This window comes from Balaenoptera borealis, assembly GCF_965194805.1.
Source record: "Balaenoptera borealis genome assembly, chromosome: X".
Lineage (NCBI taxonomy): Eukaryota > Metazoa > Chordata > Mammalia > Artiodactyla > Balaenopteridae > Balaenoptera > Balaenoptera borealis.
Genome location: NC_138881.1, coordinates 105,763,168 through 105,779,740, shown reverse-complemented (window position 1 = coordinate 105,779,740; position 16,573 = coordinate 105,763,168).

Sequence of the window (16,573 nt, the reverse complement as noted above, 5' to 3'; positions counted from 1 at the left end):
ATCTCTCCATACCTTACCCTGTGCATCTCTTCCATTTGTCTATTCCTCAGTCGTACCCTTTATAATAAAACTGTAATCATAAGTACAGTTGACCTTTGAACTGCATGGGTCAACTTATATATAGATTTTTTTTCAAAACTAAATCCTACAGTACTGCATGAGCTACAGTTGGTTGAATCCACCGTTGGAGCCATGAATGTGGAAGAAGCATGGATACAGAGGACTGACTATAAGTCGTTCAAGGAATTTTGACTGTGCAAAGAGTTGGTGCCTCCAACCCCTGTGCTGTTCAAGGGTCAACTGTATAGTACTTTCCCGAGTTCTGTGGGTTGTTCTAGTGAATTATTAAACCTGAGGGGTGGGTTGTAGGAATATCCAAATTTATGGCTGGTTGGCCATAAGTTAGGTGGCCCAAAGGACTTATGAGTGGCATCGACCTCTATGTGGCACTGTGTCCTCAGTAGAAAGAATACATATGGGTCCAGGAATGAAGGAGTAGAAGCAGGACTGGACCTGCGTATCATCATTGCCAATGACCCACTAGAGGACTTTGTGCTTTCTGTCCCTGCAACTCTGGGATCTGCAGAGATAGAGGTCCCAAAATGGGTGCATTTTTGCTCTGTGCCAATAAATTATAATCTACAACTGCCACCAGGGCACTTTGGACTCTGTGTTGAGGGAGCAAGAAGCCAGAAGAGGAGTTATTATTTGGGGCAGAAGTAACTGACACTGATAACAAGAGAGAGAGGAAATAGGTTCACTCTTACACAGTGGGGACAGGGAGGAATATACGTGGGCTCCAGATGATCCACTTGGGTTCCTATTGGTATTTCCTTGCCCCATTGTAACTAAATGGACACATGCAGCAACTCCTACCAGGCAAGGATCTGATTACTAGGGCTTAGACTCTTCAGGCATGAAGTTTTGAGTCACACCACATTGACCCCAAGACCTTTGAGATGATAGCTAAGGATGAAGGCAATTTAGAAGGAATAGTGGAGGAGGGAGAGGATGAGAATCTGAGACCAACTACAACAATAGGAGCTCTAGTTTGTTCCACTACTATCTCTCTTCTAAGTATCTCATCAGGAATAGAGGTTCAAGACAACTGTGGAGGAGCTGTTTCCCTGAACTTGCATGGAGAAGTGCCTCTGCGCAGTATAAGTGGTGGACTGTGGCCTCGTTGGAGGTGCAGTGGTCACACTGTCCCTTCAAGAGAACCTGCTGCAGGATAGTGACCTCAGCATCATGGCAGCATAAGATGCTCCCTCTTTTAATCTCTCCTTTTTAAACAACAAATCATACATCCATCCACAAACAAAAGTGCCTTTGTGAAAGCTGTTGGATCTAGTACATATGCCAAGGGACCTAGAAAGTGTCTCACCCACCTGTGCATCAGGTAATAGGCATACAGACACTGGTGAGGACTGTGGAACCAGCAGAGCCAACGAACCAGCCCAGACCCCTCTCAGGAAAAAAAAAAAAAAACCTCCACAGCAAAAGAAACAATCAAAAATTAAAATGGTAACCTATGGAATGGGAGAAAATATTTGCAAACCATATATTGAATAAGGGGTTAGTATCCACAATACATAAAGAACACATACAACTCAGTAACAAGGAACACAAACAATCCTGGATGTGGAGAAAAGGGAACCCTTAAACACTGTTGGTAGTGCAAATTGGTTCAGCCACTATGGTTGACATTCCTCAAAATATTAGAAATAAAACTACCATATGATCCAGCAATTCCACTCTGGGGTATATCCCAAAGTATATACCCAAAGTAGGATAGTGAAGAGATATATGCACTTTTATGCTTACTGCAGCCTTATTCACAACAGCCAAGATATAGAAACAACCTGTGTCTGTCAATGAACGAATGTATAAAGATGTGGTGTATGTATATATATATATATATATATATATATATATATATATATATATATATATATATATATATATTCAATGGAATATTATTCAGCTATGAGAAAGAAGGAAATCCTGCCATTTGCAATAACATGGGTGGACCTTGAGGGCATAATGCTAAGTGAGATAAGTAAGACAGAGAAAGACAAATACTGTATGATATTTATATATAGAATCTTAAAAAGCTGAACTTGTAAAAACATAGAATGGTAGTTACCAGGGGCTGGTGGGTAGGAGAACTTGGGAGACGTAGTTTAAGGGTACAAATTTGCAACCAGTAGATAAATAAGTCCTGGAGATCTAATGCACAGCATAATGATTATAGATGACAATACTGCATTATAAACTTCAAAGTTGCTAAGAGACTAGATCTTAATTATTCCCACCACCAAAAAGAAATGATAATTATATGACATGATGAAGGTTTTAGCTAACACTATGGTGGTAATCATATTGCAATATATAAATGTATCAAATCAACATGATGGACACCTTAAACTTATTCAATGTTATATGGCAATTATAGCCAATACAAATTTTAAAAAAGAAACAAGCTAAGAAGCCATAAAAAACACAAATGATCTTAATGTATATTGTTAAGTGAAAGAAGCCAGTCACGTAAGGCTACATACTGTATGATTCTAATTACATGACATTCTAGAAAAGGCAAAGTTATAGAGATATTAAAAAACCAGTGGTTGCCATGAGTTGGGGTTGGGGGAGGGGACTTGAAAAAGTGAAGCACAAGAAATTGTTAGTACAGTGAAACTCTTCTGTATGATACAATAATGGTGAATACATATCACCATACATTTGTCAAAACCCGTAGAACATTACAGTACAAAGTGCAAACCTTAACATATGCACACTTTAAAAAATAATTTAGGAGTTCATGAGGATGAAATGAAAAATGTGATAAATAATATTAGTTTATTACAAATGTATGAAACTAATTCACTGAAGGAGGTGGGGAAATAAGATATTGACTTAAGTAATTTTAGAAATGACTGGAGTCTGTAAGATTAAAGGCAAAAGGAAATGTTCATAATCAGTGTACTCTAGTTGATAACGACTTCCCCCACAGGGATATGGGATAACAATTCTGGTATGTGTGTGTGTGTGTATATATATATATATATATATATATATGGGAACTAGACAAGTAAACTCATGGATGTTGAATGGTGGGAGCCAGGTTTCTCACAATTGAAATGGGAGGTTACAGATAAGCAAGGGGAGGAGGAATGATAGATATGGTAACAAACTAGAGTCAGAGACATCTGTATGAACCCATGTTTAGCATAATATAGTTACAGATGGGTTACACACAGAAATATTTACAGTTATGTGTGTATATAAAATATAGTATACACACATATATTTCCTTTCTCTTTCAGCTAAGAAGGCCTAGAAGCAATGACAGCCTAATAACAACGAGTACACCTAGTACCCAGATCTTGGTTTCTTGGAGAAAGGGTTGAAACTTGGACTCGGGCAGGAAATGTACAACATGAGTCGGAGCACCTTGTACTGCAAGAAATGAAGAAAGGAAGTTGTCAAAAAAATCTACATCGATGAGTGTATATTAAATGGACAGAGGAGTCTCCTGAAATGGTTCCTGAAATGGTCAAACTGGATGAATTTGAGCAACAAAATAAATTAGTGTTGGGTTATAACCCAAAGTATAAAATTAATAGCCATGAGTTCATACTAATATAAATAAATGGGGGAAGACATCGATCTTCTCTGAAGTATTCCAAATAATTTATGCAGAAAGTATCCCCTCAAGGAAGTACAGAGGTCCCTACTCCTTAAGTATGGGCCGCAGATAGTGACTTCCTTCCAAAGAGTACAGTATGGAAAGAGGTTTTATTTATTTATTTTTTTGGAAAGAGGTTTTAAAAAGAAACTTTACAGAGCAGAAATTGAGACACAGAAGTAGAGAACAAACGTGTGGACACCAAGGGGGGAAAGCGGCGGGTGGTGGTGGTGGTGGTGTGATGGATTGGGAGATTGGGATTGACATGTGTACACTGATGTGTATAAAATGGATGACTAATAAGAAAATAAATAAATAAATAAATAAACATTAAAAAAATAATAATTAAAAAAAAAAAGAAACTTTACAGTGGAAAACTCGGATAAACACCACCTCAGCTAGATAATCAAGACTACTGTAACAATTTACCAGCAACTTAGCAGCTTCAAACAAGAGAAGTGTATTCTCTTTCAGTTCTTGGAGCCAGAGTCCAAAATGAGTCTTATGGGGCTACAGTCAAGTGTTCAATAGTGTTGGTTCCTTCTGGGGGCTCCATGGGATAATTTGTGACTGCCAGCATTGCTTGACTTCTGTTTCTGTTGTCACGTTGCCTTCTCTTCTTCTGGAGTCAAATCTCCCTCTGCCTCCCTCTTATAAGGGCATTTGTGGTTACATTTAGGGCTCACCTGATAAGAGAGATAATCTCCCCATTTCAAAATTAACTTAATGACATCTGCACATTACTTTTTGCAATATAAGGTTAACTTCTCAGGTTCCAGGGACTAGGACATGGATATCTTTGGGGCCATTATTCAACCCAGCACACTAACCATGAGAAAAGACATCAGATATGTCCCAGCTGACAGATATTCTACAAAATATCTGGCCAGTACTCTTCAAAACTGCCAAGGTCATCAAAAACAAGCACAGTCTGAGAAACTGTCACAGCCAAGAGGAGTCTTAAGAGATGATAACGTGTAGTAAAATATCCTAGATGGGATCTTAAAGAGAAAAAAACCATTAGCTAAAACCTAACGAATCTGAATAAAGTGAGATTCTGTTAATAATAATGGTCGATATAGGCTTATTAATTATAAAAAATATACTATCAATAGACAAATGTAAAATGTTAATAATAAGGGAAATTGGATGTATTGTACATGAGAACTCTGTACCATCTTTGCCATTTTTTAATACATCTAAATATATTCTAAAATAAAAAGTTTACTTTAAAAGTTAAAAATGTTTTATTTATAGTAATTTCAATTATGCCAGAAACAATGTAAGTCTAAACGAAGTCCAGAAGGAAGCACATAAAACATTCAAAGTCAATTTTAATGACGGTTACTGGTCTGAGACATGATTTTCATATTAAAAGCAAACATAATTATTATTAATATAAATTAAAATTTGCTTGAATTTTCAAGCTAAAAATGAGATTCCAATATTGATGGTCATTGTGGATCTGTTTGTGATCATAAATGATATTGCAACTGTCCACCTTGTGCTTAAATCTTTGTTGCACTTCAAATTGTTTCTTTAGGACAGATTCTAAGAAGCAGATAGAACTACTAATAGATATGATACTTTAAAAAAAGATTATATATATTGATTCTCCCATAAGCCAGTCCTTTGCAATTTATTCATCGCTTTTCTGTGTAGCAAGTTTTTCCGTATCTAGAGATTAGTTAAATATATGCCTATATTTTTCTGATATTTAAGTCTTATATATTAAACTTTCCCATCTTGTACTCATACAGAAGAATTTAAAATTTCTGGTTGTTAAAAAGGATGGAATTTAGGAGAGTAAAATTATCTTTCCATAATGTTTTGGTTATTGATTCTTAAGTATATTTAATTGCATCGAAAATCTGAAATCACGAGTAGCTTATTTTTCTTGATCTTTAAACTGAAGAGAGATTCCCAAAAGAGCACTTGCAGAGATTAAAGGCTATTTCTGATTTAGGTAACCTCCTCCAGCTTCAGGTTGAAGTACTCATCGGCTGGGAACTAAAGAAAATATGTCCTTACGGGAAGCGAGGTTAGGTTCTTATGATAGCTCTGGCAATATCTTGGTTATGTCCCCAGTGAATATGTACCCAAGACACAGGAAAATATTCTTTTAAAAGAACAATATTTGATCTACTACAGTTTATGATATAAACATCTTATAACCTATTTATTTTCAATTTATATTTATTTAAGAAAAATTTAGATGTTTGACTAGATCTTTATTGTATTTATTAACAACTCTTGACCACATGAAATAATTATTATAGTAAGTGGCCTTGCACAGCTAGAGGACTAGGTGATTACTCATGCTACTGGAAGAGATTGATTTGAATAACAACAGACAATCTCTAAATCACTTTTTTTTGTTGTTTTCACTTCTTGTTCTGGTAACAGTAAGAGGTGAAGGTCTCAAGAATCTATTAAAAGTGTTAGATTTGTTAAGGCTTAATGGAACACTTTTTTATCATGATAGAAATAAGCAAATTACAGGATCATACAGTGAGAATGGGATTCGCCTTTGACAATGTTAATTACACCTGCTTTAAAAGACTTTATGCAGAAGTTTAAAAAATAATTCTACTTTGGAAAATTTATCTCGTATACTTGAGGGATAAGAGCAAAGATTATTTGCATGTAAAATAAAGGGTAGCTTAATGGCAGGTGAGAATTCTACCACTGAACCACCCAGGCACCAAAATGGTAGCTTAATGATCTATCATATAACAGTATCAAAATATTCCATTCCCACATTATCTTTATTCTTTTAATTTAAGTCGTAAAAGACTAGGTTCTGTTTTCTCAGGATGGAGAGTGGGGAAGGCATTATTTAAGAAGAAAACTCAATGTATTTTTAAAGTTATATTTAATTTTCAAGCATGCTAGCTCTCCTCAGTGTGAATAGGATCAAGCCCACTAAGTCTGAACTAATTAGTGCCGATATTTCAAGTAAGGTAGCACTGCATTAATATCCAGTGACTTTATTTTTTCATACAGATTATAGGTTAAAAAAATTTTCCTTTTGCTTTCTTTAAGTCTAAATCATTGAGTGTATTAAATATTTCTAGTAAGAGAGCATTTTCTTTTTTTAAATATTTTAATTTAATGGGAGTATAGTTGATTTAAAATGTTGTGTTAGTTTCAGGTGTTCAGCAAAGTGATTCAGTTATACATATACATATATTCATTCTTTTTTAGATTCTTTTCTCATATAGGTTATCACAGAATATTGGGTAGGGTTCCCTGTGCTATACAGTAGGTCCTTTTTGGTTATCTATCTATGTATAGTAGTGTGCATATGTTCATCCCAAGTTCCTGATTTATCCTTCCCCCCACCTTTCCCAGAGAACATTTTCTTTTCTGTATATTCTTAAAAACAATATGCCAACATATTATTGAACTCAGATTTTGTGTTCACTCCCAAAGGAATGGTTGTGATTTGTAAAGGGAATAAGAAACTGGGAGACAGAATTATTGTTATAAGAGTCAGGAGATCTGGACTTTAGTCTTATGTCTGCTACTAATTCTCTGGTTGACTTTGGGAAGGTCACATTCATCTGACGCTTGTCTCTTCTTTTGGAAAAAAAAATTACAAGAATTATTTTTTAAGTTCCGTTATACCTTAAATACTATATTAACCAGATGTTTAAGTTGTCACTAAGACCAATACATTCTCACGTTTCATGTGAGCTACAAGTGACCTTCTAACTGGTCCCTGCTTGGTATGCTGGTCCCTCCATTCCTTTATTTCCATATCGCAATAAAATGATGTTTCAAATATACATTGGATATATTTATATCTGCTTTCCATTGCATTTAGAATAAAATCCTAACCCTTTTATCATAGCCCATAAAACCCTATAGGAACTGTCCCCCAAACTTCGACTTGTATCCCACTCTCCGTTTCAGACACATGTACCTCTTCCAGTTCCTCACACATAATAAGCTAAGTCCTGCTTATGGCCTTGGCAAATGCTCTTCCCTCAACCTGAAACACTTTCCTGAAATCTTTACATGATTGACTTGTAGTTATTCACATCTCAGTTCAAATATCACCTACCCAGAGAGTCTTTCTCTGATGTCCCCTCAAGAAAATACCACCACCTGACCCTAAACCTCTTTATCACAGAATCCTGTTCACCTCCTTCTGAGCACTTTGCCACCCTCTATAATTAAGGCATTCATTTAATTACTTGAATTATACCTGTCTTCCCCACGAAAATGTACAACCTGGCTTGTACACTAATGTATCAACAGTGCCTAGAAGGGTGCTTGGCACAGAGTTTTAAGTGCTCAATAAATGTTTGTTGAACTAATGGATTTAACCTTTTTAGTATTGTCTTTTGTATAAAAAAGAATGTAAGTCAGATTTATTCCTAATTAAAAAAATACATTTCTTATCATTAAAATCTACACTTCAAAATTAATATTCGTAGTCATAATGTTCACTCTTGATATTTTTACTGGCAAGTCCTATCACTTGAATGCTGCTTATTTCAAATTGCCATTCAGAAAATATGAACACTTTCCATTATAAACTAGTAGAGATTTAAAGCATATACTAAAATGCTGTAAACTTTAGTACACCAAATCTGTCATTTATTTATAGGAAGTCACTGATGATATGCCACATGTTTTTTCCTAACTGTACCCATAATTCATTGTTTGTAAAATATTTACACTTTGCTAATCTCTCAATAATATTTCATTTTGGCATGATAAGAAAAAATGTCATCGAAATTGAATACCTTCCCATAGTCAATGTGCTCTGATGAACCTGACAAAATATTTTAACCCTGCTTTTCAACTCCTTTAAAAATAAACTCTAAATATGCCTTAATTGCTAAGCATTTCTTATAATTATATTAAATATAACATAGAACCATATTATATATACCACAAAACTTAGAGATATTTTATTATATATAATGCATAGCTATAAATATATATAATAAAACGTATGCAGTTCTAAAATAACATTTTTTAAACAATCTAAATTTATATTAACGTAAGAAACTTATTTTTTGTTGGGGTTTTATTGTTGTTATCTTTTAGTTATCTATTTCTAATTTATTGAGATGTGGTCAGAGAATGTGATCTCGTGATATGGATTTTTGAAATCTATTGAAAATTGCATTTCTCAAATATTATATATATGCACTTGAAAATAATGGGTATCCTTTGCTTGCTGGGGTTTATCAATGCTTATTAGATTAAGCAGATTAAGCTTATTCATTGTATTTTGAATTCTATATCTTTACTGATATTTTAAAGTTTTTTGATCTATCTTTTATTATCCAGGTTATATTATATTCATGCATTTTTAAGCCAATTTCTTCTTGAAGAGACAAAGCATTTTACTTCAGAACACTCTAAAATAGTGGTTCTCAAATGTTAGTGTACACCAGCATCATCTGGGGCTTCTGGTAAGCCACGATTGGTGGTCCCACTCCCAGAGTTTCTGATTCAGTAGGTCTGGGGTGGGGCCCAAGAATTTGCATTTCTTACAAACTCTCAGGTGATACTGATGCTGCTGATCCGAGACCATTATCCTAGAAGCGGATTTTCATCCTGGCTGCTAATTATAATCAACTGACGGGACTAAAAAGTAAAAATACCAGTGTTTGGACACCAAATATGACCAGAAAATTTAAGGGTAGGACCCAGGCTCCAGAAACTTTTTAAGATTCCCCAGGTTAATTCATTATGTAGCAGGAGTTGAGAACCATTAATCTAAAACATGTTTGAATCAATCTGACTTCACAATGTGTGATTAATATTCATCAAAGAGTAGTTTCTCCACACTTGGTTACCTCTAATTTGTCTAGAAATGTCCCCTTACTAGTAGGCTCCTTATACCACTTTCTAATTTCCTTAGACTTTTCACTTACACAGACTTCACTGAATGACCATTACATGTAAAACACTATACCAGTTTGCTTTGTTTATACCTATTTTTGTGTTCCTCTTTTGTGTAGTTCTTTATCCTTATTTCAATTCATTATCATCTGAATAATAATAATCATCACAACAACAACAATAATAATGATAGTATTAAATATGTATCAGGCACTGTTCTAAGTGCTTTCCATGTATTAACTCATTTACTCCTCATACAACCTTATGAGGTAGGAATTATTATTTCTATCAAACAAATGAGGAAATTGAGGCAAACAGAGTTTAAGTTAACCAAGGTCACCATAGTATTATAATAAGTGGCTGGAATATGAACTTAGATATGCAGTCTGCTTTGAGCTACTAACAATCAGAAATTAAAGTATCTGTAAAATTAGAGACACTGGAAAAATATTGTTTATCCAAAAATTGATTTGCACAGGTTGTGTAGGAAACCTTTTAACCTAAGTCTTTGATTTATATAAAATGCCCAGAATATTGCTAATCAGTACCTATGTTAGTCAGTTTGGGATGCTGTAACAGAATACCACAGACTGGGTGGCTTAAACAACAGAAGTTTATTTTCTCACAGTTGTGGAGGCTAGAAGTCCAAGATCAATGTGTGGCAAATTCAGTTTCTGGTGACAGCTCTCTTCCTGACTTTCAGAAGGAAAGCCACTATGTGCTCACATGATCTTTCCCCTGATCTCTGGGGAGGGGAGAGGGGTTTGAGGTTGAAGCAATTGCCATTGGCCAATGATTTAATCAATTATGACTATGTAATGAAGCCTCCATAAAAACCTCACATGACAGCTTTTTGGCCCTTTTTGAAGAGCTTCCATGTGGGGGAACCAGAAGCTCCTTTGTTCCAGACCTCAGCTCTGTGTATCTCTTCATCTGACTATTGATTTGTATCTGGTAATCTAGTGAGTAAACTGGTTTTCCTGAGTTCTGTGAGCAGTTCTAGCAAATTAATCAAACCTAAGGAGGGAGTCATGGGAACCTGTCTTATAATCAGTAGGTCAGGTAACAACCATTGGAATTGAGTCCAGGAACGCTTTTCAGGTATCTTTAAATTCTGTCTTAATTAAATATAAATAACAGGCTGTAGTCATTAAGGATGTGATATATTTTGATATTGCTAGAAACGTTTCATGTATAGATTGACAACATGCAATAAATCAGTCGAAATAATTCCAAACCAAGCAATTTATTTGTTGAATGAATCTCTGTCAGGGTTGAAATTAGGAAGGTAAAGATAGAGAGAGGTGATATTCTAGTCACGATAGATTAACGTTCTAAAATTCAAATGAAGACCTCTCATTCAGCTGAGAAATTTGAGCATTTTAATTCCTCCCATTCCAATCTCAGAATTTCCATTCAAATTACCAAAATAATATAGAATATATTTAAAAAGTATCTGTACTCTCTCTGGTACCAATGACATTCATATGTCAGAAATGCCTGAGTCAGGAGAGGCTGGATTGAGAGAAAGGTCCCCCAAAATATGGTTCACTTAATGTAAAGAGTAAGATTCACTCTGCTCCCACATCTCTATACTTTGGAAATAATTGGAAGAGGCCTCTTAGCTCACAGTGACTAGATTTGGAAGCAGTTATAAGATGGCAGGCCAATCTTGATCATGTCAGCAATTCTGGGAAACAGGCCAGGTGCACAGCTAATTCAGAGAAAGGACCCTGCAGCTCTATACACATTGGACCAACTCTGTGCTACGTAAAAGCAGGGGCACTGCAGACTGGTAATATGGCTCTATTCTGGCTGACCTTTTGCTGTCCTAAGATACACAGATAGCTATAAAGACTACAAGCTCATTTTATATCTGGCTGAGTTTTTACCTAATCCCTTTTTGTTTCTGACTTCTAATATTACAATGAAAACAATGTTTGTAAGGCTCCGTTTTGTGTGAAAAGAAAAACGAAACCAACTTCAGTGTGTGTGTGTGTGTGTGTGTGTGTGTGTGTTTCAAAATAATGAATCCCAAACTGTAAAAGTTCATTTCCAGGTATTGGGGAATGGAGGACACAGGGATTGGTGGGGTATTAAGTTTCTATATTTTCTTTTTATATTCTTATATTATTACATTTTTAAAATTGTCTCTTAAAAGGAAAATAATAGATGAAAGTTTATATAAATTTGGAGTAGGGAAATCCTTTTTAAGCCTAACATCTAGGGTAACAATGGCATTGATATTTAGCATTTGAATAACTTGACATCAAAATATAAAATAATATAAAAGGAAAGAAAAGGAAGGGAAAATAATTTTTAAAAATTGAAAGGCCAGGGGCTTCCCTGGTGGCGCAGCGGTTGAGAATCTGCCTGCCAATGCAGGGGACACGGGTTCGAGCCCTGGTCTGGGAAGATCCCACATGCTGCGGAGCAACTAGGCCCGTGAGCCACAACTACTGAGCCTGCGCATCTGGAGCCTGTGCTCCGCAACAAGAGAGGCTGCGATAGTGAGAGGCCCGCGCACCGCGATGAAGAGTGGCCCCCACTTGCCGCAACTAGAGAAAGCCCTTGCACAGAAACGAAGACCCAACACAGTCAAAAATAAATATAAAAATAAATAAATAAATTAAAAAAAAAAATGAAAGGCCAATAAAAAATTGCGGAAAAAATTTCCATGATATGATGAAGAAATATTTTCCTTAATACATACAGGGTTCTTAAAAATCAATAAAACAACAAATACCTCAAATCTAGCTCCTAGAACATAGTATGTATCTAAAAATACTTCTATAAGTGAACTTTTTTCAAACAGGTAAAGAAAATGAGCTTATAAACAGAAATATTCAAGTTTAATAAAAATCAATTAAATAAAAATTCAAAAAATTATCCTTTTGCCTGGATTATCTATCCATCTTCTTGTGTACCTAGAAAATTCCTCACGCCTCAAGATATATACCAAATATCATGTCATCTCTGAAGTCTTTCCTATTTCCCTATTCACATCATCTTCAGTGTTATCAGGTCACCGTAAATTTTATCCTGTCACTGAGTTTATTTTATTATAATTTGAGGGCATGTTTGTCTTCCCAGCTGGACTTAATTCTAAAAGACAGGGAAATTTTCTTTTCATTCTTTTTTTAAAAAATTGAGATATAAGCAACATATAGCACTACATTAGTTTCAGATGTACAACATAGCGATACGATATTTGTATATACTGTGAAAAGATCAGAAAATTTCTCATTGCTAGAGGCATTTATAATATCTAACAGTTCCTAGATTGTGGTAGGTGCTCAATAATCATTGTACTGAATGAAATTGTTATACGAAAATAAAGTGGAAAACTGAATATTCATTTACAAAGAAAAATAGAAAGTGAATTAATTTTTCTTTATCATAGTATGCAAGTTTACTTTAAAAGTATATTTTCGTCTTTGTGATTCTGTTAGTCTTAAAGTTAAGGTTTTAAAATTTATTTTTAATTTAGTATTAAATTTGCCAAACCATTTTCAATAGTGTCATATTAATTACACTAAATCTTCTATTCTCACTGTAGTCAATGTAGATTGATCCTATCCCAGAATCCGCTCTGTGGTTTCACTACAGAGAGTGGTAATGGTAGTGGTACTGGCAAGTTTTATCTCTGTACTGACTCACTATGCATATCTGGGACTATTTGTTACAAATTAACATGAGGAAGTCCCCAGTAAAACATTTAAAATTCTTCCGAAATAATGTCAATAGGGTTTTCCCATCAATAATCAATAATGATATGGGGGATAGCTCTGTGAGTTATCACACACTTGTAAGGAGGTCAAGGCCCTGAATTATGGTCCTCTTATTACAACAGTTAACATTTTTCCCCACAGTCTCAGTCTGTACCCCTAACCTCAGTCTTTTAAAAATGTCTATGATTTTATTGAAAAAATGAGAAAGGATCAGTCCTTTGATAATGAAGAAAAATAGAAGGTACATATAAACTGAAGATCAATTCTATTTCTTTTCTACAGAGAATCAGGCATGTTTACTGTAAAATAAACTTTGCTTAATATTTACATAATTTTAAATGTAAAATGCCTATTAAAGTAGGTTATAGATAGTAAAGAATAAAGTAGACACATAGCTCTGTGAGTTATTTTTCTGGTTACTCATCACACTTTGGGTTCTTCTATGATTTAGTTGTGGCTTTTGGCTTTTCCTTCACATTTCAAATTAAAGTAGATTTTATATTGGTGTAACTTTAGCATATTTTCAAATCTTCTGTTTGTTTTCTCTGCTATTTTTGAATTTTTCTCATCTTTTAAAAACAGAACTTGGCTTTCATCTGGTGCATTAGAAGACTTATTTAAATGTTATTAAGTCATTAATATAAATAGTATATTTTAGCCGCTCCAAATAAGAAATTTTCTGCTCAATGTCCATTTAGTGAATTAATGTATGACCTGACAGGGAACTAAAAATAAGAGATGCAAATCATATTTGCCTCAAATCATTTTGGTTTTAACTCAATTTATTAAGCCTTAGAAATGTAAATTATGCATATTTATTAAGTACTTAAATCAATATACCAAGATGATGGGGAAAGTGTGTATTTATATTATAGTACAGCTTTCAGCTGTTTGGATGAGTTCATGGAAACTTACTCAAACCTGCCTGTCACATTTTCCTTTAAAAAACCACAAGTTCAATTTTAGAGGGAAAGAGTGCCTCGGTCAAATGTAAGTTGAATTTGGCCAGAGTGAAAACTCTCGATGACTTCATAGAGGACACTGTTGATTGCAAAACATCCCTAATATCTGAAGCATCAGAGAATAAAATTTAATCATAATGCATGTATTTGTCCATCTTTTCTCTTGTCACACTGTGGTTCACATTATGTACAATTGGAATGATTTTCTTGGGAAATTTTGCATTCTGTAAAATGAAACTAATGATTATTCCAGCCCAAATCAATTTATGGAACAACTGTGAAGCAAAAATGCCATGTGCATGAATGCACCTTGTACATTGCTCCATGATTAAAAAGTATTATCAAAGATCAATCAGTTAAAAAAATAAAAATTAAAAAAAAAATAAAAAATAAAAATACAGTAATGTAATTTAAAAGTATCAATCCATTACTTTTTCCTCTTTTGTATCTTAACATTTATTTTATTTTTAATTTTTAATCTCTTTAATTTTTTAATTGGCATGATTATATACATATATATGAAATTCAATTAAAGAAAATTTTCACTTTCTGCAAAAAAAAAAGATCAATCAGTATGTATAACATAAACTATATTTTGAAATGAGAATGGTTTTATTTTTATGAAAGTAATATATAATCATTGTTAGAATCAGTTAATAAAGAAGAAAGGCAATCTAACCATAAAACACCTCCCAGAAATAAGCACTGTTAACATCTTGTCACATTCTCTTCTCTATGTTTCTGTGTATGTGTGTGTCTGTGTGTGTGTGTATGCATGTTAACGTGTGTGTGTGTGTGTGTGTGTGTGTGTATGAATGTTAAGAATGGAGAATTGAATAAGCATTTTGGATATTCGAACTGTATAATCTTTGATTTAGGATTATCTAATAAATGCAGAATAATTAGGTTAAATATGTAAGTAACTAAATTACCCTACCTAAATTTTTTACCAGCTTGCTTTTTACCAATAATGAATTTCTACTTCCTGCCATCCTTGCTAATACATTAAAAAATTTTTTTGATAGTCTAACAGATTTTTTAAGGTATCTTATTGTTTTAACTTAATTTATAGTGAGGTGAATTTTTTTTCAAATATTTATTGATAATTTGCATTTTTATTTGCAATATTTACTAATTTTTGGTCCATTTTTTTTCCTCATTGTTTTGTAGGCTTTCACGTACATTTAAAAGATGTTTTCAAACTCTTCCAAAAAATTAAAGAGGAGGGAACACTCCTAAACTCATTTTACAAGGCCAGCATCATCCTGATACCAAAGCCAGACAAGGACATTACAAGAAAAGAAAATTATAGGCCAATATCCCTGACGAATATAGATGCAAAAACCCTGAAAATCTATTAAAAAACTGAATTCAACAGCACATTAAAAGGATCATACACCATGATCAACTGGAATTATCCCTGATATGCAAGGATGGTTTAACATAAACAAACCAACAAATATGATATACCACATTAGCAGAATGAAGGATAAAAACATAGGATCATCTCAATAGATGCAGAAAAATCATTTGACAAAATTCAACATCCTTTTATGATAAAAAAAAACTCTCAACAAATTAGTTATAGAAGGAATGAACCTCAACATAATGAAGGCCATATGTGACAAGCCATAACTAACATTATACTCAACAGTGAAAAGCTGAAAGCTTTTTCTTTAAGATCTGGAACCAGACAAAAGTGCCCCCTCTGGACATTTCTATTCAACCTAATATTGGAAGCCTTAACCAGAGGAACTAGGCAAGAAAAAGAAATAAAAAGCATCTAAATGGGAAAGGAAGGAATTAAATTATCTCTGTTTGCAGGGTACATCATATTATATAAAGGAAACCTAAAGACTCCACCAAAAAACTGTTCGAACTAATAAACAAATTCAGTAAAGTTGCAGGATACAAAATCAATATACAAAAATCATTTGTGTTTCTATACACTGACAACAAATTGAAAAATAAATAAAGAAAACAAACCCATTTACAATGGCATAAAAAAGAAAACAATACTTACTAATAAATTTAACCAAGAGGTGAAAGATGTGAATTTGAAAGTATGACATTGATGAAAGAAGCTGAAGAAGACACAAATAAATGGACAGATGTCCCATGATCCTGGATTGGAAGAATTAATATTGTTAAAATGTCCATACTACCCCAATGTGATCTACAGATTTAATCCCTATCAAAATTACAATGGAATTTTTCATGGAAATAGAAAAAACAGTGGTAAAATTCATATGGAACCACAAAAAACCCTGAATAGTCAAAGTAATCCTGAGAAAAAAGAATAAAGGTGGAGGCATCACACATCC